This window comes from Heterocephalus glaber, unplaced genomic scaffold (genome assembly GCF_053883595.1).
Source record: "Heterocephalus glaber isolate CG9 unplaced genomic scaffold, H.glaber_assembly_v1.0 deba00001577, whole genome shotgun sequence".
NCBI classification, from domain to species: Eukaryota; Metazoa; Chordata; class Mammalia; order Rodentia; family Bathyergidae; genus Heterocephalus; species Heterocephalus glaber.
In genome coordinates, this window is record NW_028258358.1 from 31,934,746 (window position 1) to 31,962,303 (window position 27,558).

Below are 27,558 nucleotides of genomic sequence, written 5' to 3' on the forward strand. Positions count from 1 at the left end.
CTGATGTACGCCAGTAGCTATGTCTTAACTCAGCCTCAGGTATTTAGGGTTGAATAGTGTCCCCCCCCAAAAAAATTTATATGTTGAAATTCCAATCCTCATTACCTCGGAATGCGACCTTACTTACAAATAGGGTCATTGCAGAAGTAATCAGTTCAGATGAGGTCACACTAGAGTAAGAGGAGGCCCTAATCCAATATAACTGTTGTCCTCATAAAAAGGTGAAATTTTGCATATGCACATAGGGTGTGTTACTCAGCTTTCTGTAACTGCCACAAACTACCTGAGAAAGTCAACTTAAAGGTGGAGAGGTTTAATTTGGCTCATGGTTTCAGAGATTTCAGTCCATAGTCACCCAGCTCCACTGCTTTGGGCCTGTGGTAAAGCAGAAACATCATGGTGGCAAGGCACAGTGGAAGAAAGCTGCCCAACCCATTGCAGCCAAGGAGCAGAAAGAGTAAGAGGAGAGCCAGAAAGCCTTGCTAGTTGGTACAGGCTTCTTTTTCTTTGTTCCACCCCAGCCTCCACCCTACTAGATGGTGCCAACCACATTCAGGGCAGGTCTTCCCCATGAACTTACAGTCTCAAAATCAATTCCAGACACACCCTCAGAGACATGCTCAAAAGTGCACTAATTTCCTAGGCTTTTCCCAATGCAATGAAGTTGACGACCAAGACTGACCATTAAACAGAATGGACAGAGTGGACAAGGACATCAGGATGACACTCCTATAAGCCAGAAGCCCAGGAACAGACTCTCCTCTAGCACCTTCAGAGGGAGCATGGCCCTGTTACGACCTGGACATCAGACTCCAAGCCTCCAGAACAGTGAGACAGTCAGTTTCTGTTCTTTAAGACATCTGCTTGTATAATAATTCTATATTCTTTCTGAAAATGAGCTCTTTGCAAATGAAATAAAATTCAGTAGTTCCTTCACTCAAAAAAAAAAAAGCCAGTTTGGGGTGCTTTGTTACAGAAACTCTAGCAAACTAATAATACATAAGAAAGTGTTGGGGTCTCAGTTTCTTACCACTCCAAAGAGCTTTGATTTCTTTATACAAATTACTATGGTCTCCTTCTCAGGTCTCTGTTCACTAAAATAAAAGGTTTTGTCAATACTTTCCCAAGGTCAGCGGCTATGGACTAGCCACACATGTAAATTATGTTCCTTATTGAAAAAAAAAGAAAAAAGTAATTCTGGCTGGGAATGTTGGCACAGAGCTGTGATCCCAGCACTCTGAGATGCTGAGGCAGGAGGATGGCAAGTTCAAACCCAGCCTGAGCAACTTAGCAAGACGCTGTCTCAAAATAAAAAATTAAAAAGGGCTAGAGATACAGCTCAGTGCAAAGGCCCTTGTTCAATCCCCACTACTAACTAAAAATCTCTTAAACACAAAAAAATTATATAAATTTTCTCAATTTTTACAACAAATATCACTTTAGATATATTACTGATTGAAGTTATATGCATTATATATTGGTTTTATTTAATTACAGATTCTTTATCCTAGAAACCCTGGAGGAGTAAATCTTACACATACATTTAATCATGCCAAATATGAATTCCACTTTTGACAAGTCATAATTTCTGGGAAAATTATTTCTTGTTTCAGCACTTGCTTATGCTATGCATATTTTGCTATCCGAAATACATCCCTACTAAACGAAAAAGAATATAAATGAATTAATTAAGGCTTTGACTCAAGAAGTTGGAAAAAATAACAGCAAACCAAGGCAAAGTTGAAGGGAAAAAATAATAAAAATAAAAGTATGAATTAATAAATTCCAGAAAAGATTTAGAATAAGTGATAAATATGTGCAGAGCTATTATTTTAAGAAAAACAAAGAGTCGAAATTAAAATGGGTAAATTACCACAGTTACAGAAGACATTAATGAGTTAAAAGTCTTACCTGCGTCCATAGCTCTCTAAGTAAATCTGAAAACAGGTGAATTAGATACTTTATGGAGAAAATTGAAATTACCAAAATTGATATCCAACAGCCTCTTTCTGGAAAAAAAAAAAGGCAGTCCTGAAGTTCTCCAAGGTGAATTCTCTTCAACCTTTAAGGTTTGAGTTTCAATCATATATATACCTTTCCAGAGATTAGAGAAAACAGAAGTCATTCCTTTTAGACAGCAAGTCTAAAACTTTCACTTCTGCCCACAGTGCAGCAATAGAGAACAGTTACTTTCCTAAATAAAAACAAGAAAAAGGAAATGAAACAATAATTGCCAAGATGCTGGACATCAGACAGTGAAAGACAGAAAACCCTGAGAGCCAAGAAATATTTCGATGAAATGAGCCCTGTGGCTGGCCATCTTCCTGCCTCGGGAAAGTGTCCAGGCTCCAGTCAGGGAGGGTGACCAGGTGGAGCCTCATGAGCTTCCTGACCTGATGAGATGATGTTGATGGTCCATGGAGACCAGGGCAGCTAAATCTCACAGGAGGGATGTGGATGGTGTGTCTGTTAATCATACATAAAACGTGGTTCTGGTTGTGTCTGTGGATGACTGGCATGTAGGCCAGCGAACTGAGGGGGAAGGACACACCCTGGTTATGGGTGGCACCAACCAATAGGCTTACAGCCTGCATGTCATAAAAAGGGAAAGAAGAAGTGTGCTCATTCTGAAGAGCTCCAATCTTCCTGAGCGGGTGCCCCTTTTGCTGCAGCTGCCTTTGCACATCAGTCTCCAGATTATTCAGCCTTCCAACATGCACTTGCACCAGTGACTCCCCAGGGAGCTTCCAGGCCTTAGGCCTTGGACTGATGCCGCATCCTTGATCCCTTTGTTCTGTGGCTTCCATCTTCTTAGGTTGAACATGTGGATCCTAGCTGTCCAGCACACAGGCAGCAACAGTGGACTCTCCCACCTCTGATTCTGTAAACCTACCTAATAAATCCCTGTGCATAATTATGCATGTATTTTCTATTGATTCTGTTTCTCTAGAGAACCCTTAAGCACATGGAAATTTAATTTTTTCACGCAGATATCCAAAAGTTCCACCATCGTGTCTTGAAAAAGTTAAGTTTTTGTCCTCTGAATCACCTTTGCACTTCTGCTGGCAATACTGTCCATATATGTGTGGACCCACAGTACTTCTGGACTTTCTATTCTACTCCTTTGATATGTCTATCCGTGAACTAAGCTGTAATTATAATTATGATTTTATAATTCTTGAATCAAATAGTGGTCTGGTTTGATTACAGTCTGTGCCCCAGACTAATCCCCAAAGCTATATGTTAATGGTATTAAGGGGGTAGACATTCAACCCAACTATGATGTTCAGAGGTGAGACCCATGGAGAGTGGTCAGGTTTAGATAAGGCTGCTAGGATGGAGCCCTCTCCAGTGATTGAATCCTGATGGCTTTATCTGAACAGAAACAGAGGCCACACACAGAGACAGACACACTTTCTGTCTCTTGCATGTGATGCACTTTGTCACCTTGAATTCTGACAGGAAGAAGAACGTCACCAGAGGCCAAACCAACAGGGCCCACCCTACCTGAGACACTGAACCTCTGAAACTGCGTATTTCCTTATAGTAATGAAAAACCATCTAACAGTGTTATCTCTCTGTGTTTGCTCCCCCCAACCCGGTAACAGGGATTGAACTCAGGACCTTGTCCTTGCCAGGCAGGCGAAGTGTTTTGTTCTTTATAAAGATGCTTTGCCTATCTTAGGTCCCTTGTACTTCCACAAGAACTATAGAACCTGTTTGTGCATCTCTACAAAAATTAGTGCTGTGATTTGTTTGGGATTGTGTTGACTCTATAGATCAATGTGGGGAAAATCAATGCCTTAACAACACTGAGTCTTCTTTAGGTCCTCTTCAATTTCTCTCAGGAATATGTTATAGTTTTGAGTGTACAAGTGTATCTTTTGTCAGATCTGGCCCCAAGGTTTTTTGTTTTTTGTTTTCATCTCTCTATTGGCTATCTTTTTTTCCCCCCCATTAACTTTATTGGTACATTTTAGGTATACAATACAGTTACATTCATCATTGGGATCTTGTACCATTACATGAGTCTCTTGGTTCTTATTTTTTGTCCCCTTCCCTTGCCCTCCCTTCACCCCCTCCACCCTTCCCTATTTGCAAAGACCTTGTTTCCATTTTTTTCCTCTTCTCATATTATATTTTTCCCAAGTTTTTAACATTTTGATGTTAATTTGTTTTGTGTTTCAACTGGATTGTTCACTGTTAGATTATGGAAATCAATTAATGTTTAAGTATTGGTCTTGTACCATGCAATAATCTCAAACTTCTGAATTCTCATAGCTTTTATGTAGATTAATTACATCAGATTTTCTACAGAAGTAGTTATGTAATTGGCAGATAAAGACAATATTACTTCTTCCTTCACGATCCAGGTCCCTTTCTTTTCCTTGCCTTATTGCTCTACCTAGACCTTCCATATAATGCTGAATAGAACTGACAAAAGTAGGGCCGGGGATTTAGCTCAGTGGTTCTGGTGCCTGCCTCGCAAGTGCAAGGTCCTGAGTTCGATCCTCAGTACCAAAAAAAAAACAAAAACGGAAGTGTCAAAAGTAGGCATTTGCTATTTTTTACCTTACGGAGAATCATGTCTCTCACTATCAAGAATGTTAACTACAGATCTTTCACAAATGTCCTTTATCACATCTAAAAAATTTCTTTTTATTCCTAGTTTGCTCAGAGTGCATTCCAGGAATGGATTTTAGATTTTGTTAATGTTTTTTCTGCACATATGGAGATGATCAAATGGTGGTCTTTGCTGGAAAATGCAGTTTCCTGGTGTGCAGTCTTTCATCCCTTCTCAGCAGTATAAGGCAGGGTCTTGGGCCTGGAATACACTCTTAACCAAATACAGAGAGTCCTTACAGCCTGTGCGCATGTGTTCATATCCGCTAAAGTGCACCCATCACTGGCACTCAGCAAGGCCCACACTCTATCTGTTCTCTCTAAGGAGTGGATGGGTCTTTCTGCTCAGCACTGGAAAGACTGGTACTGGCCAATGACCCTGCATCCGCTGCCAGGAGAAACTCACTCGTCATGGGATGGATGCCACTACTGAGGCTGACCTTGCTCTTCTAAAGCACTGTTCAGTCCAATGCTTGGCTACACTGTGTTTTCCTTGGTGACTCCAATACCGAGACACAGTGGGCAGAAATGCTCAGACTGCTTCTGATAATAGGTAACAGAAGCCATTTGCTTAACAGTCTTTTATTATTTTGTTAATAGGATAAATTACATTCGTAGATTTATCAACGTTAAACCAACCTGGCATTCCTGGGATAAATCTTATTTGGATAAACACTTTCATGTGTATTGATGAATTCTCATTGCTAACATTTTATCAGGATTTTTTTTGCATCTATATTCAAGAAGAATATTGTTTTCTTACAATGTTTTCACTGGAATTGTAATACGAAGGTAATGCCGTCTCAAAGAATCAGTTATGAAACATTATATCCTCTTAAATTTTCTGGAAAAATATTTGGAAAATTATTGTTCCTTTCATAATTGGGAGAATACACCAGTGAATGCATCTGGTATGAGAGTTTTAACGTTTTTCACCACAAATTTAATTTATGTAATAGGTAAAGGATATATATATCATCTTGAATGAGTTTATGTAATTGTGTTTTCAAAGAGATTTGTCCATTTCATCTAAATTGCCAAATTTATTGCCATAAAGTTGTTCATAATTTCTTGTTATGCTTTTAATACCTGTAGAAGCTGTAGTGATGTCACCTCTTTGCTACTCTATGTATTTCTTAGTTTTTTATCTCTACATCTTATTTAGATTAGGTTCTATTGCTTTGTCTTTGAAATCACTGTTTCTGAAAAGTATTATCTGATGCTGTTCCTATACAGTATACATTTCACCTCAGAGATTCTTGATGTTTTATTTGGGCCTTATTACACATTATATGTAATATATGTAATATATTACATATAATATGTTCAATCTTTCTTTTAGTTATCTGAATATTTGGGATACAGTTACAACTATTTTATTTTCTTTGTCTGCTAAATTTAATGTCAATACCAGTTCTGGATTGGTTTCAATTAATTAATTTTTTTCTTATTATGGGTCATAGTTTTGAGCTTCTTTGCATTGTGAATTTGCAATTTAATAAAATTTTTATAAAAGGCTATTTACCTCATCATTATTTGTAATGGGAAAAATGGAAATGACATATCAGTCAATTATGGACTAAGTAGATTAAAATTATGAAGCCCAAATATGACGTAATAGGCAGATGATAAAAAGAATGCATTTGAGGGCCGGGGATTTGGCTCAGTGGTGCTGCTGCCTGCCTCGCAAGCACAAGGTCCCAAGATCGGTCCCAGGTACCAAAAAAAAAAAAAACGTATTTGTTTCATGTTTATAAATTTGAAGTTTTCCCCTAAATACTGATTAGAAAAAGGTAAAGTACATAACAGTAGGAAATAAAAATGTAAATGATTTTAATGCATATGCACATACTGTGCTGATGTGTGCATTTTTTCTGTTTGAGAGCAAAAATAATTAAAGATAGGGTCTTGGGAACTCAGAGGGGAGTTAGGACTTTTTACTCCCTATTTACATTGAGTGCTTGCATTTCTCACCATGTGAGTGTACTGTCTTAATTTTATTTTTCTTTTTTCTCTTCTTTTGTTCATGATGTCATTCTGGAAAAATGGAGTTATGTGTCTCCTGTAGTTTCCTAATTCTTTTATAAATTTAAAAAAATAATAAAATAATTATCTAACAATAGGGACAGATGCAGGTTCTGTGGAAGCTGGTATTTAATAAGCTGGAGGGCCCTCTGTAAGAACACATGAAAATATCACAAATTTTCAAAAATGTGACCATTGCAAAAGGCTCTTCTCTAGAAAGGGTTGTGCAAGTGAGAGATTTAGGAGCTCTGTCAGTTTCCTAAGGAATCTGCAAATATAAGTCAAACTCAAGCCTTTTAATAGAAGAAGTGAGGGAGTAATTTCGCTTCCATAAAGATAAAAAGTAGAAAGAGGGGAACAGAAAATAAGAAAAAAGGAAAGGAGTATGTACCAAATGTTTCATCTCAGAAATAGTAACTGCTTTATCTTCATATGTTCAATTTAGCTCTTCTTGGACCAGGGATTTAGCTCAGTGGTTCTGCTGCCTGCCTCACAAGCACAAGGTCCCAAGTTCAATCCCCGGTACCCCCCCAAAAAATTTAGCACTTCTTATATTTTACCTACCATATTACATCAAGTAATATCTTAACGTAGTCAATGAAAGTACAAGGGTGGGCACTGTCATTAATTATGTCATTAATTTTCCCAGAACTCTCTGAATAACAATAATAACAAATGTTTTATTGTGCATGTTATGTGCTGAGCACTGATCTAGACAACTCAGTCAGTCCTCCCACCCAATCCCATGATAGGCAGTGTCTTCATCATCAGCAATAATGAGCACCACTACTATACCTATTTTAATATGGGAAAACTGAAACATAAGAGCTGCAGCTTCCCCAAGTTGGTCAGTGGTAAAACAGGAATCAAACTTAGAGGTCTAGTTCCAGAGCCCATGATCCTAACTCCACTGCTGTGCTGCCTCCCTGTGGCACTGTTCTGCTGTCTTAGAACCAATGTGTGCCTGCTACAAACCATCAGGTTTGATTCAATATAAGAAAAAAGACTTCTAGGAAAGTATTAACCCAAAAATGAAAGAAGCTTCCCAATGAGGAAGTGAGTTCCTTGCCACAAGACATATTCCAAAATTGTTGCATAACCCCATGTCCAGGAAGACCACCCTATTTAAAATAACCCAGGGTCCCTGGCTTCCTTTCCTATTTTCTTGAGTCCATGTCCATGCTACTCCTGAAAATACCACACAATGTGGTTGTGCATGTGTTGTTATCTACACACTTCTACTAATAAGAGCAAGCTCCATGAGCTGGGCTTTTGTCTGACTTGTTCACTGCTGCCCACTGTGCCTAACATATGTCAGACAATAAATATTAGTGAATTAAACAATCCAGTGGGAGATTGAACTCTATGACCTCAAAGGTCCTAGCCAGTGCTAAGATTGGTGAGCTTACACTTCAAACTTTCTTCTTCTCCTTTGTTATGGTTTGTATCTAGATATCCCCTCAAAGCCTCATGCACGCACAGGTGGGGCTTCTCGGAGGTGGCTGGATCTAGAGTGTGTTAATACAGATTAAAGGTGTGCAATAACTAAATTAGTCCACTGATTGGTTCAGCATAGTTCTGAGTGTGGATAATAGGAAGGCCCACTCTGAGTGTGGGTGGCACCAACCAATAGGCTTACAGCCTGGTTAAGATAAAAGGAAAAGGGAGACTCAATGCTTCTGCTTCCTATTTCCTGTCAGCCCTGCCATGGACTGTTTCTCCTCTGGAATGCCCCTCTGTCATGCTGCCCCACCTTGAAGCCAGCTGATTATGGACTGAAACTTGTATAAACTGTGAGCTAAAAATAACCCTTTCCTCCTTTAAACTGCGAGTGTTGGGTATTTTGTCCCAGCAATGAGAAAAGTAACTAAGACATGCCTCTCCTCCCACCCTTGCCCAAGAAAATCAGTTACCTGATTTCCACTTCCCGTAATTCTTAGGGGGGAATGGGCATCCCTGCATCCTTTATCACAATTCTGAGAGATGAACAATCCTGGCTGAAAATGATCATCAAGTGCTGCACATCCCACACTAACCTTGGCCTGCCCAGTGTCTGTTGGCAAAAGTTCTTTAGCCATGATTGGCCATTAAATCTTAATCATAGCCTTCTCCTGCAATCAAGAGCTTTGATTAACTCCTGTCACAAGCCAGTGAGGTCAGAAATGAGGAGGCAAAGGAATAGAGGAATCAGAGGGTAAAAACCATTCAGTTCCACAATCCAGCCAGGGCAACTATTATATGTCTTGTTATTCCCTAAGTGATCACTTGTTCTTCACTCTCCTGTCATGGGCCTTCCCTCTCAAGACAGTTCTCTGCCCCATGGCCACTCACTGTTCCTAGAAAAGAAACAACATGAGTGAGGATCCAAGATAGAAAAAAAAAAAAGTCAAGCGAACCTGTAATTCCAGCACTCTGGGAGGCTGAGGCAGGAAGGTTGCAAATTTGAGCCCAGTTTGGGCAACTTAATAACTTAGTGGAACCCTGTCTAAATTTTAAAAAAACAAAAAAATTTAAAGGTCTGGGGATGTAGCTCAGTGCCAAGCCCCTTGGTTCAATCCCCAGTAGCAGCAAAAACTAAAATAAAGTAAAGTGAAGCCGAAGTATACCTGGTCAGATAGAGAGAATCCCTCGGGATATGCCGGGGCAAGTTGGGGGGGAGGGGTAGCAGTTTTAGAGGCCACCACCAACGCCCCCTGCTCCTTTACCAAGGCGCATGTTCCCTGTACGAAAGAAAAGAACTGCTTTCCACCTCCTTAGCTCCTTAGCTCTTCCTTAGATGGCCAAGGCTGAAGCTCGGTTCCCTCTCTGCTGTTGCAGCAGTCCAGCGCTATCTGGGATGACACTTTCTCTTTCAGCATTCCCATGAAAACTAAACTAGCCCTGGCTGAACTCTATGTTGCAAATATTTGATTGCCATTCAGATTTTTCCATCATCTATTCAGTTCTCATTAAGTTCACATCATCCAAAAAACACTCTGAGCGTGGCTTGCTTACCTTGCAGGAAAAAAACAATAGCCCCCCTATCCAAAGGGGGTGCACTTCAAGACCCCCCCAGTAGATGCCTGTAACCAGGGACAGTACTGATCCTATATATATTACATGTTTTCCTGTACACATATTCCTATGATAACTTTAACTTATAAGTTAGGCACAGTAAAAGGACTAAGATGTGATGTGTATATGTACCAACTCCCCACAATGAATGTATTTATTAAGTAAACCATGTACTAATAAAAATAAATAAATGAATATGATACAGTAAGAGAATAAGAACAATAACAGTAAAATGGAACAAATCTAACAATGTACAGTAACTTAAATCTTATGTATTGCTTATTTCTGGAAGTTTCTATTTAATTTTGGGTGGACTGTGGATGACCATGGGTAACTGAAACCTCAGAAAGTGAAAACAGGAATAAGGGAGGACAACCCTGTACCCTTCAAAGAGTGGACACATAACCCAGTCATTGTAACAGAATGCAAAGCAGTGACCTTAGCAAGGACCCCCAAAAGGGTCAAGGGGCTCAGGAGTGACTGAAACCCTATCTGGAGGGACTCAGGAAAACTTTGGGGATCATCCTAAAAGAAGCTTTTTCCACAGGTAGAGAGACAAGTGTGAATCTAAAATGTTCCTCTAGGTATTCTTATTCCTCTTCAGATCGTATAAATCTTTCACCTTTTACTAAAACGGTCCTCTAGATCTCTCAGACATTCACACCTTTGAGTTTTCCACCCAAATGTGTTGGGCATGATTAATTCAATTTCAGCCTCTCATTGGCCTCTTTTTCTCACCTGAAGTTACAGAGATGGGAACAACATGCTCCTGCCTCTGCGCACTCCTTGGTCAAAGTGCAGGTAATAATGCTTTTGAACAGAAGGGGCGACACTGAGAGGCTTAGTCACAAACTTATTTTTTTAACAGTCTTTTTCAGATATTACTGACAAAAAATAGTGTATGTTTTTAGGGATGGATCTGATGTTCTGATACACATATACACTGTGCAATGACTACTTCTGGCCAAAGGGACCAAGGCTTCATCACAGGCTCCATGCAGGACACACGGCCCTGGGGGCCAGGCACTGCTCTTCAGCCTCAGAAAATAGTTCTGGCCAGCTGATGCTTTTATACCCATAATACACTCAAACCAATAAATTTGGCGAGACTGTTCAGACAAGACACCCTTATACTTAGATTAATTCAAAAGGCATCAGTTGTTAACTGCAGCTCATTGTGCCCAAAGCACAGGTTGGGGCTCAGAGCATCTGGTTTTAGTGGAGTCTTACTTTGTATTCAGTTTCCCAGCTGGGCTGAGTCATTGCAAGTTCAAAGCCAGTGCCTGCAACTGAGCTGTCTGGGAGACCCAGCCTGCTGCCCTCCCTCCGTCACTTTCTCCACCTCTCAGCTGAGTGACTCGAGACAGCAAATATATGTGTGTATTCCCTGTGCATTTATTAATTAGCTCGTCATTAAGACACTGTCATCGACAATGGAACAAATGTCAATGGCCCTTCTTGTTCCATCTGAAGTCAAGATAATGTTTATTCAGACAACACACAACATTAGGTCTACCACATACTCGCCTGGACTGAAACTAAACACATACAATGTCCCCTCTAATTGCAGCCTGAGGACACCAAAGGTTTGGGAACATATTCTCAGGGAGCTGCAAGTTCTCTGACTTTTTAAACTGTGTTTTCATTTCAGTGCTTATTTTAATGTAAATATATCCTCTGGGTAATCACCTTATGACCAATTATCTCTCCCCATTTCATTACCGGTGTTTGCATTTATGTTTGTGGCTATGCTGCAGGTAAGAAGAACTATTCAGCTAATAAGCAAAAAAGTGAGATTAATCCATAAGTAAAGCGCTGCCTCCACATGAAAACAAAATGATGCTAAAATGACTCACTAGTCAAATGAAAGTTTGTCACAGTTTATGAAGAATAAAATGTGAGAAAACTGGTTAACTACACAGCCCATGGAGGGTATGGGCATATCAAGCTTCTTAAAAACTTGGGTGGTGAACAGAAGTTTAGTTTTTAGCAAAACACTACTGCCCTCTACATCTAATTCATGTTTATCAACTAATCATTTTTTAAATTTGTATTTGTATTAACTTTATGAATCTGACCTTGATGAATGATTTTATTATAAACATAAGAATGGTATCCTTGGTTATGTTTGTACATGTTTAGGTAAAATAATAAGAGTTGGAAATTAAAATATCACAATTTTTATTATCTTTTTGCTCAAATTTGAGCAATAATGAATGTAGCCTAATCCTTCCCGTTTGTCTAAACTGTGGTGGGCTATGTCAATAAGTCAAGAGCCCTGACTATTTTTCAGATCATGCTAATCAAAGGAGAAGAGATGGTTATAATAAAAGCAAAAATGCTCAAGGAGTTAGCTGTTCAAATCCCAGCTACATCACTTGCGGGCTGACAGAAGTGGATAAGCCACTTTTACTTTCCTAGGCCTCAATCTTATCTGTGAAGTAAGAAGGTCTTTGTGGAGGTCTTTTTCAGGTTCTTGTCAACTCTGAAGTTTTATGATTCTGTATTTCTCCTTTATTCTTAAATTAACTAACCAGCAGTCAATCTCTGGCTCATTGCAGTCTGCCCCCAGCTGGCCACAGTCTATGACTGCAGTCCTGACATTTACGGACTGCGAAGGTGAAGGTGATTCAAGGAGGCTGAGGAAAAAAATCAGGCAAGCCTAGTTTTCTTTTTTTCCACCCTCTTTTCTCATTTTCTCCATTCTCAGATTTTTCTGTTGGGTTCAGGTAAATGTCAAAGATGCCCTTCACTGTCGGCCTCATCTCTATGCTGTTCCTAGGAAACAGTGTAGTCTGTACGCCATCACCCACAATCCCACCCAAGCGCTGCCACCACTGACAGGCAAGCCAAGGGCAGCTAATCCCTACGCTCTCCAGCAGCCTACAGTGTGACCTAGAGAGAACAGAAGAGCTGCGTGGCATAGCTTCTTGCATCTGCATTGGCCAAATCTTAAACTAGAACACGATGGCCCACTCCCAGAACGTCCCCAGTGATCTCCGCTTCCTGGAATTCACTTCCTTGTGTCATCCCTTCCCACAGTGAATGCGACTGACATGTGTCACCAATACCACGTTTCAGAAATGACAATATGTGACTTCCAAGGCTAGTTGTAAAAGACCACTGCTTCTGCCTTGCTTGCTCCTTGTCATTTCCTCTGGAGGAAAGAAGCCAGCTATCGTGTCAGGAGGACACTCAGGCAGCCTGTGGAGACTCCATGGGTGGGGTGCAAGGGCCCCTGCCAGCAAGCGAACCAGTGGGCCATCCTGGAATTAAGACAACTACAGCTCTGAGCTATGACTTGATTTGAGCATTCTCAGGAGAGACCCTGAGCCAGAAGCTCCCAGCTAAACTGCTCTGAATTCCTGACCACCAGCAACTCTGGGAGATAATGCATGTTTATTACATGATGCCACTAAGTTATAGGGTAATAATTAGTTACACAGAAATATATATCTAGGAGAGAGACAAAGTTTGGGCAAGTTAGGGAAGATTTGGGTCCTTCAAGAACCTCACCTACTGCAGATATAGTCCTAATTGTATACACAAAGAAAGAGGTCCAGAAATTTTCAAAGACAGTTATATATAACTATGTAGAGGCAATTATGACTAGAAAATATAATTTGTTACTGCTTTGAGCAGTTGTACAGATGGACATAATATGGAATCATGCCATAATAAATTAGTTAAGGAAAACACAAATCTTTTTTTTAATTTTAAAAATTTAATGAAGAAATACCACTTTGTAAAAGAATTTAAGAACATAGTGAGAAAAGCACGAAATTCATAGTAACTTAACCAGCAAACCCTAAAGATAATCCCAGTGAAAAAAAATTGAGCACAACTTATCTATGAATATACCATGGAACATTTTGAATCAAAATATTAGGAAAAGTAATCCAGCAGTACAGAAGTACATATGCTTGGAACAGTTGAGTTATGGCAGAACAGAATGTTCTTTAGGCTGGCATGGAGGCACATGGCTGTAGGTCCAGCTACGTGGGCAACTGAGTGAGGGAAAAGGATAAGTTCAAAGGCAGCCTGGGAAAATTATTCAGATACAAGGTATTCATTTTTAAAACGGTCTGTTGATGTATCAGAGGTAGAATTCCCTACTATGCAATATCCAGTTCCAAAAAATATTTATTTACTGTAAGAAAAATCTATTTAAATGACTACAGGAACTTTAAAGAATAATCACAATTCATGCAATACAAGATAGAAGGCATTTAAAAACCCAACATTATACAAATGGAGGGCACTAAAAACCTGAAGAGAAACCAAAGGGGCTCTTTGGCGAAACTGATAATACACAAGCTAAATGGAACTTGAAATGAGGAAATGCAGACACTGTTCTGATTCTTTATTCTATGGTAGTTCTAACCAATGCAATAAATAAAAATAAATGCAACTGTTAGAAGTAAGTGTCATTTTTGACCAATGTGGTAATTGCGTACATATGCAATTCAGTGACTCAAAACATAGTGCTGTTTCATACACATTTACAAGCACTTTGCATTAGTCAGCCTGGAAGGGTTCATGTAAAGAACAATGAGAGTGTCTCCAAAGGAGAAGACCTTTCTCTTCCCTTCCCTGTGTGAAGACAGGGTGATCTACAACTGTTTCTCAGGGCTTCCATTTCCTGGAGCCACACTTAGGGGCTCAGCAGTGGACATCTGGAAAAACCCCATTCGGAAGCTGCTGGATTTCCAACCTGGAATGCTCTGCATGAACTTGCTGCTTCCCTTGCCCAAGAGGTTGTGGAGACCCATCTGCTCTTTGCACAGGTGGCTGCTGCAGCAGCGAGCTCAGGGCACCTCTATCACTTTGCTGCTCTGATGGAAGATTGGGCTCCTGTTGCTCTAAATCATTTGGATTCTGGTATGGCAAAATTGGCCCTGGAATGGCAACTGGTAATTCTCTTGGTAATACTGAGGCTGTGACAGCTGCTGCAGATGGTATCCCCAATGGTTTGGCTGCTGTCCTTGAAATACCAAATACTGATCAGGGGCCTTGTGCTCTTCTTGCTGCTGGCCTGTACCCTGCCCAGTAAAAGCATAATGGGAAAGAAAAGGGACAGCATGCTGGCTTTGTCCTGCCTCAGACCCGGCACTTTCAAAATACTGCATAGATGTATTAGGATAAGTAAATGAGTATGGTGTGTAGGTGGAAGAAGGTCTACTTGCTGGGGCACCTTGATACTCCAGGGGATATTCTGGCTCCCTGTTAATGCCTGTGATCAAAGAGTCACCTGAGCCAACATGTCCACTGTGAATCAGCTGTGTTTCCAGGAAAGAGTAGCCAGCTCTATGCAGTAGTGTCTTCTGGTCATGCAAGGAAGTCTGATTCATGGAAGCGTTGTCAGATTGTACCTGGCTATTTGGGGACCCCAGGGGCTGAGACCTTTTGACATAAAACCCATTTAATTTCCAGATGGCAAAGATTCTTTTTTCTATGTGGTTGTCTGTATCTTCTATCTTGGAACCAATTCTGAATGACATACAAATGGCAGTGAAGTTGCTTGGCAAGTTCTTCCCTGGTTGTGGAAGTAGGGTATGGATTCTGTTCAAATGCTTGGTTCAGAATCTGTGATTCATCCTTTGTAAATCAGTGTGGAGGTCTTGTTTTTGTCTTCCATGTTGTCTTTTTTGTGCTTGATTAAGATCATCTTTTTTGCCTAAAGATCGTTTGGAAGCCATGTCAAATATCCAGTGCACCTCCTCCAAGTAACACTGCTCTCCAAGGTCGCTCTGAGAACTGCTGTCCCAGGTGAGGTGAGTGTGGAAAGAAAACACAAATCGTCAATCTATTTGCGAAATATCTTGGTAGACAGACATGGCAAGAGACACGCTAAGATAAAAGTAACACAGCTGGAATGAACATGCTTATGATCATGGGTGTATTAGACAGTAAGGGATGGACATGTATTTGGGGAGATAAGGGAAGGATGAATACAGGAACCAAGACTAGGAAAAGTGGGGCTGGGGAAGTTGTCCAGTTGCCCGCATAGGGTCACCAAGAAGTCCAGCATGTTGTGTCCAGAGATGCACAGTAAACCCCACCTGCTCAAGGCAGCCATCCACGTCCAGGGAGGGTTTATCTACACAGCAAGACCCCACCAAAGTTGGCCAGGTTGGAAATATGGCCTTCCACAATCAGTCCACCAATATATTGACCATCCAGTTAACGCTTGGAGCAAGAGGGAGCAAAACTCAGCCTGGGAAAATATTAAACTCCCTTCTCCAATAGAAGTGGGTTTTGGATCAAAACTCTTGGTTCAAGAGAGAAATCAATGCAGTACAGGGATTGAATCATCTCAACAGGGAGAAAAGATACATAAACAGATACATTCACATGGCTTAGTCTAATCCATTGGGTACCGAGACACATTTAATTCTTGATCCCTAAAAGTTCAAGACTGGTTTGCAAACTGGGTGAGGCTGGGAAGGCAAGTGCTAACAATTGAGATGTTGCTGATGACTAAGTGTCATGCCACCAGAGTTGCTGTAAAACCAAGCACTTATGGGCATGTACAGGCTGTAAACAACAGCAAAGGGGGCCACCAGAAGACCTCTGGGAGGCTATTCTTGTTGCAGCCACCCTGTAGGGACAGGATGACCCAACTTAGCATTGGATGTGCATGTCAAGACTGATGATGCCATACATACACCAAGGAGGTATGGAAGTTTTATTACATTACTTGGATTTGAATTGGTCAAATCTTAAACCAGAGCAGTGTAGGGGTCTATTCCCATAATATTCCCAGGGATCCCATTTAGAAGTTTTCTGGAGAGACCAGGTAGCTCCCAAGCTGGTCCAAGAATGGCTTAAGAAGGCAGGGAAAGGAGACTGGATTTTGACTGTGGTTGTGAGGTAGCACTGCAGTAAGGGTTAACTCGTGCTGGGTTGAGCCTCCTGTCAGTGCCAAAGGTGAGCAGACTGGACTTCCCTATCAGCTTTCCCAGATGTGGGGCTCAAGGGGCAGAGAGGAGGCTTAAAATAGAAATATTAAAATACAGAGTCAGCTGGGCATGGTGGTGCACACCTGTAATTTCTGCACTGTGGGAGGCTGAGGCAAGAGAATCACAAGTTCAAGCTTAGTGTGAGCAACTTCATGACTTAGTAAGACCTGTCTTAAAAGAGAGCGGGGAATATAGCTCAGGGCAAAGGCCCTGGGTTCAACCCCCAGTACCCACCCCCCAAAAATAGAGTCAGACTCATTACAATTCCTAACCAGCAGTAGTTTGCATTCGTAGAGTACGTTTTATATTTTTCAAAGAATTGTATGGGTTTTGGTAGTAGATTTGATTTAAATGAATTCAATTTCAATGACTAATCTGGGATTCTCAATCAACTTTTCCTACAAAAATGTATTTGACATTATCTTGCTATAGATTTTTTTCAGAAGCCCAGTTACAGATCATAAATTCACAGAATTACAGATACATACCATATTAAGCATCTAATATCCTATAATCAATTTCTACTCCTATCAGAAAACCAAATGGTAATATTATTTCTGCTCTATCAATCAAAGCAGATGCTGGTTTAGTTACAGCATAGTGAAGCACTGTTAATTCAAGAGGCAAATCGGAAATATGGGGAGGATATGTTTTTATGCTCTACTAGGAAGACAGCAGCCACCATCAAGTCACATGACAAACATAAAAATTAACATTCTAATAGCGCTTTATGGTTTAAAAACTAATTTATTCTCTGTTTACTGTCTGTCACTCTGCTATCAAATGTGAGCTGGATGAGAACAGAGATTTTCCTTGCACTTTGCCTATCTTCAGGATAACACAGTGCCTAGCACACAGCAGGAACAATGAATGAATGAATGAATGAATGTAGCCTCTCCAGAGAGATTACAAAGAACAAGGCTTAAATCCAAGCATTTTTTAGATAGTAAAACCCAAGCTTGAGCCAGCAGTGGTGGTGCACATCTGAAATCCCAGCACTTGAGGGGCTGAGGCAGGAAGCATCACTGCGAGATCAAAGCCAGCCTGAGCTACACAGAAACACCCTGTCTCAAAAAAAAATAACCCAAGCTTTTAACCATTAGACTCATAAAATTAAAAAGAAAAGGGCCGGGGATTTAGCTCAGTGGTCCTCCAGCCTGCCTCGCAAGCACAAGGTTGATCCGCAGTACCAAAAGAAAAAAAAAAAAAAGACCAAAGCTGAATCCTTGGCCAGAAAAGGACTCATGGGAGCCCATCCCCCATGTTCTAGAGTACCAGGGGCAAGATCATTCACCCAGCACTGCTTACAGGCAGGAGAGACACTTGGCCATTGTGTAAGAGCACGCATGCATATCTGCAATCACCATTTCTAGCAGGGCATGATACAGATAACCACTTCGTATGAAAAAATCATTTCCATTGGATAAAATAGTTGTGTTTTAAAAATTTCTCATGAAAAATACATGGCCTAAAATCTAACCGAAAAAAAGGAAATATAAATAGAGATATGTGCATAGAGGATCGCTAAAGGGATAAAGCAGTTTCCTCAATGCTTACTATCAGGGTATGGAGGTTTAAAAGAATGCAAGAGGTGGGAGTAAGTACAAAGCACCCTGAGACATGTGCTTTTTCATGACTCTGGATTGGTTTAATTTTTAACATGATATGGAATATTTTATAATTTTTAAATTTATGATTGCAATATAATGTTTGCCATATATATCAAGAGTACAATATAATTAGTTGACAATGTTGAAAATATTCTAAGGTCATCTTTACTAGACATGTCTCAGTTCACATGTCTACAGATTTATATTTATATAAATATGTTTATATAAATTTATATTCTATATTTTCATATAAACATATGAATATTTGTAACCTTTTTAGAACTTTAGTAATAACTCCTACCACCATGATTTTTGTTTTGTTTTGTTTTGTTCTGTTTGGAAACAGGGTCTCGGTTTATAGTTCAGCCTGGCCTTAAACTCACAGCAATCCTCCTGCCTCAGCCTCCCAAGTGCTGAGATTACAGGCATGCACCACCATGCCCAGCACCACCATGATTTCTAAAACTGGCACAAACTTTAAAACTATTGTCAAAAAAAATAGAAAATAACAAGTTTTGGTAAGGATGTGATGAAATACTTTTGAAATACTGGTAGAAATGTAAAATGGTGTAACCCCTATGGAAAACAGTATGCCAATTCCTCAAAATATTAAAAACAGAATTCTATATAATCCAACAATCCCACTCCAGAGTATATATTCAAAAGAACCAAAAGCAGGGTCTCAAAGAGGTATTTGCACGCCCATGTTCATAGCAGCACTATTTCCAGAAGCGAAGAGGTGGAAGCCACCCAAATACCATCAACCGATGAATGGATAAAGAAAATGTGGAGAACATAAGCCAAGGAATGAGATCCTATTCCATATGCAACGTGGACGAACCTTGAGGACATTATGCTAGGTGAAATAAGCCAGTTATAAAAGGCCAGGTACAGTCTCATTCCATTAAGAGGAGGAAACTAAAGTATCCAAACTCATAGAGACAGAAAGGAGAATACTTGTTGCCAGGCAGGGGAAAAGGGAATGGGAGTTGGTATTTTAGGAGTAGAGAGTTTCAGTTTTTCTCTTTTTTTTTGGTACTGGGGATTGAACTCGAGACCTTGCGCTTTCGAGGCAGGCGCCCGAACCACTGAGCTAAATCCCCGGCCCCAAGTTTCAGTTTTTCAAGATGAAAAGTTCCAAATATCTGCTGCACAACAATAGAAATACACTTGATACTGCTAAACTGTATACTTAACAATAGTTAAAAAGGGAAGTTTTATGTTATTCATCTTAAACTGTACTTTGTCTTCTTAATAATCTTTGAAGCTAATTATTAAGCCTTCTTAACAATTTAAAAAAAAAACCTGAGGCTTGAAAAAGACATGAGGTTCCCACTAAGATGGATTAGCAGGAAGCTGCCCATCTAGATGGCCACCAAAACAACTGTGGAATGAAGTAGAAAACAACACCAGGCAGCTCAGGCTTCCATCACATATTAAGTGATGAACCGGAAGGTGGCTGCTCTCCCTTTCAGATTAAATGAGAGAGAAATACACTTCTCCCCAGCCCCAACCTAACTCTGTATTTCTAACATTTATGCAATTGCAACCCACTGAAAATCTAAACCAGTAATGCAAGGCACTGTGCCACTCACTGGAAGCAGGTCATTCATTATCCAAAACTGAAATGGTTTTATACCCTCTTTAAAAAGTTATCTTCCTTAGAAAATTGCAAAAAGATATGGAAGTGAGGCTGAGAATTTGCTGAAGGGATCTGAAACATTTTGCCTGCTCTTCCACCAGTGGAAGTGAACTACTTTATTCACCTGGTTCTGTATCCCACTTCATGAAGAGGTTTTTATCTCTGAGCCTTCGCTACACCACAGTCGAGCAAATGCTGAAGGATATTAGTGTGAAAGAAACCCAACTTTTTGCCTTTTGGCCCCGCCTGCCATGGTCAGCCAAGGGTCACAGGACATTCCTGGTCACTGTGCCTGTCCCAACACAGACCTCAGTTTTGTAATTTTTTAAAATAGTGATCTGTATTTATCTGTTTTCCACTTTGAGCTGGAACAGTGTTTTATTCACCTTTGTATTCTTGGACTCAGGACCCAGCACAGTGCCTGAAGAATAAAAGTGTCTGCAAATATTTTTTGTGTCGGTAAATATCAGTTATCTGCATCGATGAAAAGACAATGAAAAGGCCAATATCTCAAACCAGGAGAAAACCCTGATTCTCAGGGCAGGGGAAAGAAGTTAGGGTTCATGCTGTGCAATGCAGCAGAAGTATGTGTCAGGCACCATCCTACGCACTGCGATTTATCAAAGGAGGAAAAAAATAGACAAGAATCCCAGCCCTCCTGGAGTTTGGGGAAAAAAGAGTGTACTAGGAATTCCCCTAGTGGTCAGAGTGCAGATTTAATCAGGTGGTGAAAGGATGCAAGGAGGTGACATTTCAGCCAATACTTGAAAGGACTGAAGGAATAAGCCAACCGGTGGCTGGGGGAAATGGGATCCTAAGCATAGGGGACAGCGATCTTGGACTGTAGCAAGCCGTGTGTGTGGCTGAAGCAGTCTACTGGGGAAGAACAGCACAGGTGGCATCAGGGCAGGACTATTGCAGGGATGAGCTCCAGCCCCAACCTAGTGTCAGCCTTGGCTCTTCTCTACCAGGAATTATAACCCAGAGGGAGATTCCAGGCTTTCAGAGCAGAAAGACCTGTGCTGGAATTGCTTCTTCAGCTCTCACCTGCTCCATCACTTTGGGAGTGAGTCCCTCTGTCCTGTTAAATAAGCTTTGCATGCAGCTTATTTCAATTAATCCTTTGAAATGTGCTATCAAAAAGGGGCAAGTGTGTCCATTTTAGAAGCTAGAAACTGAAGTTTAGAGTTCAGAGAAGAGTTAGTGACTTGCTCAGACCTGTCATAGGTGATGGAATCTGATGGCAGCTCGATTCCAGAGTCTCTGTCCTTTCCTACCCCACCTGCTATAGCTCTGTGCTTCCAGGGTCTGCTACACACCAAGTGCTTAGTAGGTATAATTCCTTTCTGTCCACCATGCCATGGGTTCCCTGGGGTCATCTGCCTCCTTAGCCAAATGGCTGAGTGCTGTCCGCTCCTTGCTCCCTACTTCCTGTGAGGAAGTCTGCATTTCCCAGAATGGAACCTCCCCCGACATGTGGTTTTGGGCAAGTTGCATCACCCCACTTGCAAACTGGGTTTGCTAATACCCGCCTGGTACAATGGCAGACAGGTGAGAGAACCCAGGGAAGGCATTTCACACAGAGCCTCTGTTAGGGTTTATCTCTAGATGTCCCCCGAGACCCTTATATACTCATAGCAGGATTTTTGGACAATGATTTGGATTACAGAGGTGCTATAGCGGACTTGCTGTTGGGAGGTGGGGTCTGGTTGGAAGGGGTGGCACCATGGAGGTGTGGCCTGAAACAGCATTATCTCCCTCCCTAGCTCCTTCCCTCTCTCTCTGCTTCCTGACCACCATGATGTGAGCAGCTTTGCTCTGTCAGACCCTCCCACCATGCAGCTGACCATACAAGCACTGAAACATGAGCTAAAATAAACCTTTCCTTGTTAAGTTCCAAATATCAGGTATCGTGTCTCCACAAAGAGGAAAGTTACTAAGCCAGCCTGTCAGCCGGTAAGAGGAAGGCAAGAGCTGCTTCTTCTTATTCTTGTAACTCTGGAGCTTGCTTCTTGCCTTCCTGGCTGGTCTTCCAGCAAAAGTTGAGCCAGCCCTACTCCGTGGTGGGTGGAATTATAGATGCTTAGCACTTTTAGTCTCCTCAGGAATCCTTCTGATTGCTGACCATGGTACCAGATGTGAAAAATACATCTAATTTTTTAAACAAGCACATGGACTCTAATACTTTTAGTTATAAATGTAAATAAAGAATGACTAGCTTGGCCGGGGATTTAGCTCAGTGGTTCCAGCGCCTGCCTTGCAAGCGCAAGGATCCCAGTTCGATCCCTGGTACAAAAAATGAAAAAGAGAAAAACCATAAGGACATAAACAGATAATCTTAAATTGACTCCAGTAACGCTAGTCTTCCTTTCTTTTTTTTTTTTTTTAGTACCAGTGATCAAACTGGGGACCTTGCACTTGCAAGGCAGGTGCGAGAACCACCGAGCTAAATCCCCAGCCCTCCTATGGTTTTCCTAGGTTACATATATTAGAAAGAAAAGTTTGCAAATTTTCACATTAAAACACATTCCCTATCTAGAGAGATTGGTCTAACAGAGCCACACAGCTGCTCAACCCAATGAGGTATCACCCACATGGTGTCCCCGTGGTGCTGAGCAACCCCAGGACAAAGAAGGCTGCGCGCCTGTCTACCAGCTGCTGCAAGCCTGTCTACCAGCTGCTGCAACTGTTAGCTGTTGGACACTCAACGGCCACCTCCCCTGGAGAACTGTCCACAGCTGGATGTGGACAAAAGAGAACCACCGCACATTGTTGGTGGGAATGTACATTAGCAAAATCACTGTGGAAAACAGCATGGAGATCCCTCAAAATATTAAAAATAACATTGCCTTGGGCCAGGGATTTAGCTCAGTGGTTTTGCCACCTGCTGTGCAAGTGCAAGGACCCGAGTTCGATCCCCAGTATCAAAAAAATAAAAATAACATTGCCTTATGATCCAGCAACCCCACTATTGGATATATATCCACAGGAAAGGAAATAAGTTTGCCAATGAGCTACCTGTACTTCCACATTTATTACAGAATTAGTCACAATAGCCAAGATAGAGAATCAACCTAAATATCCATCAGTGGATGAACAGATTTTCAAAATGTAATATTTATACACAATGGCATACTCTTTTGCCATAAAGTAGACAAAATCATGTCACTTGGAACAACATGGATGAAGATGGAGAACATTCAACTAACTGAAATAACTCAGACATAGAAAGATATTTATATACGGGACCTAAAAATGTTGAACTCCTAGAAGCAGGAATAGAGTGATGATTAGCAGGTAGGTATTGGCATGGTTGGGGGTGGAGGGCTGGGATGATATTGGTCAAAGAACATGAAATTTCAGTTAAGTAAGAGGAATAAGCTCAAGAGATCTATTAGCCTTTCTATTATGAATACATTATGGTTTATATCTAGATGTTCCCCCAAAGTCTCACATGTTCAGAAATGGAGCTTTTTAGAGCTGGCTTGCTGTTGGAAGAGGTGGGTCATGGGGCATGGGGCCTGGGAAGGTTATATCTCCCTTCCTCGCTCTTCCCTTGACTTCTCTGTTTCCTGGACGCCATGAAGTAAGCAGCTTTCCTCCACCCAGGCCCTTCCACCATACTGTTCTGCCTTGGAGCTGGCCAATAACCGACTGAAATCTCTGCAAATATGAGCCAAAATAAAATTCTCCTCCTTTAAACTGTGGGTGTCAGTTATTTTGTCCCAGCAATAAGAAAAGTGACTAAGATGATGCATATTTCAAAAAAGTCATGCTGTATAGAGATACAAATATTAATTTGATCAATTAAAAAATAAAGAATTTCTCTCAGCTCGGGTCCAGAGGCTAAAGGGAGGACAGAAAGAGTTAATGTGTAGAAATATTTGGTGAAAGTCAGCAATTACCTGTGTTGCCAGCAGTAGTGATGCTTCATGACTGAGCATGGTTCCTGAACCTGGCTCTGTACTCTCCCACTGGATGACATTATCAAACCCAGCTCCATCTCGACCTACGACTTAGAACCCCACCTACATTCTAAATCAGAATTCAGCTCTGTCTTCCTAAGTTGGCCTTCTTTCCACACGGAACAAAAGGTATGAGTCATGCTGAAAGGAATCCAAGAAGAGGCTTGGATTTCCAAATAAAAATCTTGGCAAAATATGTTCCTTTGGGAACCCACAACCCAGCCCTGAAAAATCCTGATCTTCAATACTCAAAGCATAATCTAGCAAAGTAACTAGATTGGGCTGATATTGGAGCTGTGGTAAATTGCACAGTGATTAAATATAATTTTAAACAATTCACATTTTAAACTATGTCAGTAAGTCCACAGACAAAACAGCACGGCAGCAAGATGCTTCCATTTGTGTATAAATATATCTTTGTTTCTTTAAAGGAAAGCTCACAAAAGGATTTTACTCAGAACTACTTGAACTGATTTAATTCAACTATTTTAGATGCCTCATTTTTTAGCAAATTGACCACTTTCTTTATAAACTGCCTCACAGGAATTAAAAGATAGCAAAAAATGATGATGCTTGTTAAAAGCATAATGATCTTATCTCAGGCAAATACTCCAGGAGGTTAAAATGGCAGATACATTTTTTTTTCTCTAAAGATAACAGTAAATACTTGGATTTTCAGTTAGTTGTTGAGCCAAAAGAATCTTAGAGCCCCATCTGGTGGATTTGTTGTTATCCAGTAGGCAAAATGAAATTTTTCACCAGGCCATTACTGAGCACTGTGTTACTATTGCTGTTGGCTGAAAGCAGTTAATCGCTGTCTTTTCATTCCACATTTTGATGTTTATTTCTTTGTGCTTGAATGGCTGGGTTTCTCCCTCCTGCATCTGACTACGTGCCTCTCTCTTTCCCTAAGGAAACAGCCTTCATCTAGGGAGTAATTAACAATTATGTTTAAGGTATAGAAAATAATATTTTGAAAGAATCTATAGCTAAGTGGATGCACATTGAGGCAATACTCAAGTGAAATAAATAGGACACACATGTGTAAATACTGAAGAGTTTCTCTGGTGTGAGAAACTGAAAGTGTAAATAAGGACTAAATGTATAATAGGTCATGTGAAATAGGAAGAAAAGGGGCAAAGGGGAAGGAAGTGGGAGGGCTAGGGGCAAGGATAGACGGGAATGGGATTAATATGAAAAAGTGGAAAAATAGGAACAAAATCTTTGTAAATAGGGAGGACTGGAGGGGTTGAAGGGAGGGCTGGGCAAGGGTGAAAAATAAGAACCAAGAGAGACTATGTAAAGGTGGAAATTTCCAATGATGAATGTCATTATATTGTATACCTAAAATGTACCAATGATTAGAATGAATAATCGAGAATGTAAAATAGGAAGAAAAGGTCCAAAGGGGTAGGGGTAGTGGGAGGGGCAGGGGAAAGGAAAGAAGGGAAAGGAAAAATGATGAGAAATGGAAAAAATGGAAATAAAGTCTTTGTAAATAGGGAAGGGTGGAGGGCATGAAGGGAGGGCTAGGAATGGGGAAAAAAATAAGAACCAAGATGCATTATGTAAAGGTACAATTCCCAGTGAGAAATGTAATTGTGTTGTATACCTACAATGTACCAATAAAAGAATTTAATACCAAAAAAAAAAGAATCTATGTTAATAAGGCAGGCAGATTGGATAATCACATAGTTACATCATGTGTTCTATCCCTAAAACACATGGTCTTCTTCCATCCCTAAAATAAAATACCTGAGATACACAACTCAAAGGAGGAAAGGTTTATTTTGGCTCAAGTTTTCAGAGGTTTCAACCTGTGGTCAGCTGGCTCCATTGTTCTTAGGCCGGTGGTGAGGCAGAAACATCATGGCAGAAGGGTGTGGCAGAAGAAACCTGCTCACCTCATGGCAGCCAGGAAGCATACAGGGAAGGAGCTGGAGAGGAACAGTTGGGATCAAGATGTAGTCCTGCTGACCACAGCCCCATGATCTACTCACTCCAGAGAGGCCCCATCTCCTATTTGCGGCATCTCCCCATAATGCCATCAAATGATGATTTCATCAATGGATGACCCCACAGATGAAATCAGAGCACTCAGGATCAAATCACCTTCCAAGAGCCCATCAGCAACCAAGCCCTCAACACTAGGAGACTCTTGGGGAACATATCACATGACAAATTATATAGTATATATTTTATATAGAATATGAACTTTATAAAACTTATATATGTACTAACTTTTGTATATTATATAGGTATATATAAGATATATTAGTCAGTCTTCAAGAATAGAGTCCTAGCAGCCTTCATTCTCTCAAAAAGAGAAGCTCTTGGAAGCGACCCAATTGCCCACCAACTAGAGACTGGATAAAGAAAATATGGTTTTTTAATAAAATGGAGTATTACTCAGCCATAAAGAATGAGAAACTAGAGACATTTATAGCTAAGTGGATGTACATTGAAGCGATACTCTTAAGTGAAATAAATAGGACACACGTGTAAATACTGAGTAGTTTCTCTAGTGTGAGAAACTGAAAGTGTAAATAAGGACTAAAAGGTATAATAGATAATGTGAAATAGGAAGAAAAGGGGCAGAGGGGAAGGGGCAGTAGGAGGGGTAGGGGAAAGGAAAGAAGGGAATGGAATTAATATGAGAAAAATTTTAAATGGAAACAAAGTCTTTGTAGATAGGGAGGAATGGAGGGGTTGAAGGGAGAGCAGGGGAAGGGGAAAAAATAAGAACCAAGAGAGACTATATAAAGGTGCAAATTTCCAATGATGAATGTCATTATATTGTATACCTTAAATGTACCAAAAAATTAATTTAAAAAAAAGAGAGAAGCTATCTACTGAGTATGATCAAAATATACAGTGAATGTTTACATTTTAAAAATTGTATTACAGTAAGAGACATTTCTATTAATCCCCCTTAAAATACTCCTCCTTGTTTTGAATCCCATCACTTTTGCCATTTTCTGAACCAGTTCTGGATGCCTTCTTTCTGTTTGTTTATTTGTTTGCTTGTTTTTTGCAGTACCGGGGATTAAAATCTTTCTTGAGTGTCTGTATTTGCACTGTTAAAATATTTACCTTTCACTTTCATTTTGATTTGGGGGATGAGCCAGAGGTCACACAGTGGCAGGCACAGTGAATAGGACGGATGAGGACATATGGTAATGTTTTTATTTGAAAGAAATGGCAATAGTTTTCATCGATTCAAGACCCTGGGGTAGCCATGAAAAGACACTCATGAAACAGGACTTCCAGGACTGCTTCAGAAAGTGGCAAGAATGATGGAATAAGTATGTTCAAAGTGAGGAGGATAAATGGCAATGTGTCTTTTACTGTAAATAAATTTTTGTTTAAACATTCACCTTATGTTTTGATCATACTTTGTACACGAGTTGGAGTTGGGTAAAGGGCTAGCATTGTTGCTGAGAATGTGAGAAAGGGAAAGCAGCTCTAGGAAAAGGAAAAGTAAGTCTCAAATGAAAAACTCCCAGTTACCTGGGGACAGGGCTAGAAACACTAACTTCAGAGTTCAAAATGTGTAAGAATCAATCTAATGTATGAGATTAGTCATGCAGAGACATCTCCTCTGTAAGTGGCTTACTTTGGACATCCATCCTAAATGTGTCCCCGATGAGGCTGGAACATGGACGAAGGTCTGGTGG

The 27,558-nt window shown here is 40.5% G+C and overlaps 1 pseudogene; it reads right to left on the reverse strand.

The window, feature by feature from the left end:
* Positions 1-14,016: 14,016 nt before the first annotated feature.
* Positions 14,017-15,401, reverse strand: LOC147823541 (cytoplasmic polyadenylated homeobox-like protein 2; annotated as a pseudogene).
* Between the last annotated feature and the right edge of the window lie 12,157 nt (positions 15,402-27,558).